The 4,743-nt window shown below is 47.6% G+C and overlaps 2 non-coding genes across 2 annotated transcripts; one reads left to right on the forward strand and one right to left on the reverse strand.

The window, feature by feature from the left end:
• Positions 1-552: 552 nt before the first annotated feature.
• On the reverse strand, positions 553-627 carry Trnas-cga (transfer RNA serine (anticodon CGA)). Its single transcript has one exon. It is a non-coding gene; the product is annotated as a tRNA-Ser (tRNA).
• Positions 628-1,135: 508 nt separating this feature from the next.
• Positions 1,136-1,210, forward strand: Trnas-cga (transfer RNA serine (anticodon CGA)). The gene has a single exon. It is a non-coding gene; the product is annotated as a tRNA-Ser (tRNA).
• The last annotated feature ends 3,533 nt before the right edge of the window (positions 1,211-4,743 follow it).

Genomic DNA, 4,743 nt, shown 5'->3' on the forward strand with positions numbered 1-4,743 from the left:
GCATTTTATGGACTGACCGCGTCAGAAGAAGGAATGCTTATCTGTCTATTACACGGAAAAGATATTTTAATTCCTAACTATCCCGACGTGTGATTTATTCAAAAACTGTTTGATAAAGTTTACTAGGTAGCTTGAAGGCCTTCGAGATTAGCTGCAATATGACTGTTTTCTGCTCGTATTTATTATACAGAATACATTGCCTAGTAAAAGAAAAAGGAAACAATGACGCACACAGAAGATATGGTCGGACGTCAATGGAACTTCGCCCATGTACACATAAGCACCGGTTATGTAAATTATTAGAGTTCCAAATATCTGTGCTGATAGAACGCCTACCATAGCATTAGTGTCAGGCCTGGTAGGGTATATGATGGAAGTGAACAGCGTCAGATGTTGCGTGAACACTGTGAACGACACGTAGATGCCGCGTACTCGTATGAGACGGCGTTATCAGTACCTAACAGAGTTTGAAACGGAACTCCTTGGTGAATGAGATTTTCACTCTGCAGCGGAGTGTGCACTGATATGAAACTTCCTGGCAGATTAAAACTGTGTTCCCGACCGAGACTCGAACTCGGGACCTTTGCCTTTCGCGGGCAAGCGCTCTACCAACTGAGCTACCGAAGCACTTATCATATCAGCGCACACTCCGCTGCAGAGTGAAAATCTCATTCTGGAAACATCCCCCAGGCTGTGGCTAAGCCATGTCTCCGCTATATCCTTTCTTTCAGGAGTGCTAGTTCTGCAAGGTTCGCAGGAGAGCTTCTGTAAAGTTTGGAAGGTAGGAGACGAGATACTGGCAGAAGTAAAGCTGTGAGTACCGGGCGTGAGTCGTGCTTCGGTAGCTCAGTTGGTAGAGCGCTTGCCCGCGAAAGGCAAAGGTCCCGCGTTCGAGTCTCGGTCGGGCACACAGTTTTAATCTGCCAGGAAGTTTCATATCAACGCACACTCCGCTGCAGAGTGAAAATCTCATTCTGGAAACATCCCCCAGGCTGTGGCTAAGCCATGTCTCCGCTATATCCTTTCTTTCAGGAGTGCTAGTTCTGCAAGGTTCGCAGGAGAGCTTCTGTAAAGTTTGGAAGGTAGGAGACGAGATACTGGCAGAAGTAAAGCTGTGAGTACCGGGCGTGAGTCGTGCTTCGGTAGCTCAGTTGGTAGAGCGCTTGCCCGCGAAAGGCAAAGGTCCCGAGTTCGAGTCTCGGTCGGGCACACAGTTTTAATCTGCCAGGAAGTTTCGGACCTCCTTGGTGATCTTCATTTGGCCGGCTACTCGATTCGGGCAATACCCACACTTTTCGGATACCCTAGTGTGACAGAAGTCTTATGTCGGGCTCAAAGGGAATATGAAGACAGGGATACTTATTGCCAAGCTTTCGGCCGATCATGGGTGACCACCACAACGGAGGATCGCCGTATTGTGCACCAAGCACATCGTAACCCCTTCATATCAGCACCTGTAACATTATACGTCATCCCGCACCTCTGGTAGGTGATAATCAGCAACTGGACCAGGGAATTACCGTTCTGCGCAAGGGCTGCCGTTAACGCCACAACACGAACAGCTGCGTTTGGAAGGGTGCCCTAACCGGTAGGCGTGAGCCGCTGCAGAACTGCCTCACGCCGTTCTGTACTACCCTGGGTGACCATCGTCGGCGAGAATGGGGAGAGGTGCCATCCTTCCAACGTTTCGGAGAGAACAGCGGAGTTACTCCTGGTGTCATGGTATGCGAAGCCATCGGGGGAATGGCTATAAGCTCACGGCTCGAGGTGACTGAGGGTCAGATGGTACAACGATACGTCACAGACATCCTGCGTCCTCATATTCAAATGGCTCTGAGCACTATCGGTCTTAACATCTTAGGTCATCAGTCGCCTAGAACTTAGAACTACTTAAACCTAACTAACCCAAGGACATCACACACATCCATGCCCTAGACAGGATTCGAACCTGCGACCGTAGCGGTCGCGCGGTTCCAGGCTGAAGCGCCTAGAGCCGCTCGGCCACACCATATGTTACCTGTCTTGCGACAGTATCGTGGTGCCTGTTCCCAACAGGACAATTCTCGTTCATAAATGGTGTGTGTTCGTATGAACGTTCGGCGTAATGTTGAGGTACCCCTTCTTATTTGTCAGTACCCAGGATATCACGCAAATCCGTTCTTGTATCTAGGCCAGAAATGGTACAAAGTCATACTGGTAAGAGAGCTCACACTGTATAGTTCTTGGCTATTATCACTCTGTTTTCTACCGACGGAAATAACATCACACCATCTCAAGATGTGAGGTTTCATTTCGCTAACTCCTCCCCTTTTCGGTGCTCAATTTTTCTCTTTCTTTGTTGTCAGCCAGTGTATGCTGAGGTGACAAACGTCATGGGGTACCCCCTAACATCTTGTTGGACCTTCTTTTTCTCGGCATAGTACAGCAACTCGACGTGGCATGGACTCAACAAGTGGTTGGAAACCCCGGCAGAAATACTGAGATATCCTGCCTATAGCTTTCCATAATCACAGAAGTGTTGAGAGCGCAAGATGTCGTGGACGATCTAACCGCTCGATTATGTTCCATAAATGTTCGATAGGTTTCATGCTGGGCGATATAGATAGCCAAATCATTAGCTCGAAAGGTCCAGAATGTCTTTCAAACCAGTCGGGTGACATAGCATAGTTGTTTGGGACATGAAGTCCGTGAATGGCTGCAATTGGTATACAAGTAAGCGAACATAACCGTTTCCAGTCAATGATTGGTTCACTTGCACCAGAGGACCCAGTACATTCCATATAAACACAGCCCACACCCTTATGATGCCACCACCAGCTTGCACAGGGCGTTGTTGACAACTTGTTTGCATGGGTTCGTGAGATCTGCGCCACACTCGAACTCTACATCTACATCTACATTTATACTCCGCGAGCCACCCAACGGTGTGTGGCGGAGGGCACTTTACGTGCCACTGTCATTACCTCCCTTTCCTGTTCCAGTCGCGTATGGTTCGCGGGAAGAACGACTGTCTGAAAGCCTCTGTGCGCGCTCTAATCTCTCTAATTTTACATTCGTGATCTCCTCGGGAGGTATAAGTAGGGGGAAGCAATATATTCGATACCTCATCCAGAAACGCACCCTCTGGAAACCTGGCGAGCAAGCTACACCGCGATGCAGAGCGCCTCTCTTGCAGAGTCTGCCACTTGAGTTTGTTAAACATCTCCGTAAAGCTATCACGGTTACCAAATAACCCTGTGACGAAACGCGCCGCTCTTCTTTGGATCTTCTCTATCTCCTCCGTCAACCACATCTGGTAAGGACCCCACACCGATGAGCAATACTCAAGTATAGGTCGAACGAGTGTTTTGTAAGCCACCTCCTTTGTTGATGGACTACATTTTCTAAGGACTCTCCGAATGAATCTCAACCTGGTACCCGCCTTACCAACAATTAATTTTATATGATCATTCCACTTCAAATCGTTCCGCACGCATACTCCCAGATATTTTACAGAAGTAACTGCTACCAGTGTTTGTTCCGCTATCATATAATCATACAATAAAGGATCCTTCTTTCTATGTATTCGCAATACATTACATTTGTCTATGTTAAGGGTCAGTTGCCACTCCCTGCACCAAGTGCCTATCCGCTGCAGATCTTCCTGCATTTCGCTACAATTTTCCAATGCTGCAACTTCTCTGATGTCAGCTCTTACCATTCTGGATTCATCTGACTAGATGGCGGATTTCCAGTTGCCGAGGCTCCAATCGATATGGCCACGAGTCCGGGAGAGGCGCTGCTTGCTATATCGTACTGACAGCAAAGGCACTCTCGTCGGTCGTCTGCTGCCATAGCACATTAACGCCAAATTTCGCCGCACTGTCCTAACTCACGCGTTCGTCGTACGTGCCACATTGATTTCTGCTGTTATTTTACGCAGTGTTGCTCGTCTCTTAGCAATGACAACTTTACGGAAACACTACTTCTCTCGGTCTTTAAGCGAAGGCCGCCGGCCACTGCGTTGTCTGTGGTGAGAGCTAATGCCTGAAATTTGGTATTCTTACCACACTGTTGACACTGTGGGTCTCGGAATATTGAATTCCGAAATGGAATGTTTCATACATCTAGCTCCATCTACCATTCCGTGATCAACGTCTCTTACTACCCGTCGTGCGGCCATAGTCAAGCCGGAAACATTTTCACGTGAATCACTTGAGTACAAATGACATATACCTTGCGTACGCGATACTACCGTCATGTTTATAAGTGCACATTGCTATTTCATGACTTTTCTCTCTTCAGTGTATCCTACAGGAAGAAAAATTTGTTAGTTAGCCAGTGATTTTACTGTTCAAAATAAACAACTGATACACTTCCCTGTCCTCCTAAGCAATCAAAAGCTTTTTTCTTCAAATTTTCAGTTACTTATTTGCAGGTAATAACCATTCTCTTAGCCAAGCCTTCAGTCCTCAAAACAGGAACAGCTGACATCCGGACAATTGTTCTCCAGCCACATTCCAGCTGCTGTTGTTTGATAGAAAAATCACCAGATTCTCCGTAGCCTGAATACAATGAACACACAAGTCGTCATCTCTTCTTTGCACTCGTCTAAATAGCTGAAGAGAGTATACAGAATATACTTGGTAACAATGTGGCTGCCACTACTGTGACACGCAGCCTTGTCCAGCCCCCCCACCCCCCGCCCCTCCATCAACAACAAACCTGCCGCCACCGAAGCATCCCCTCACTTACCCCCACGAC

The sequence above is a fragment of the Schistocerca cancellata genome, chromosome 1, assembly GCF_023864275.1.
Source record: "Schistocerca cancellata isolate TAMUIC-IGC-003103 chromosome 1, iqSchCanc2.1, whole genome shotgun sequence".
NCBI classification, from domain to species: Eukaryota; Metazoa; Arthropoda; class Insecta; order Orthoptera; family Acrididae; genus Schistocerca; species Schistocerca cancellata.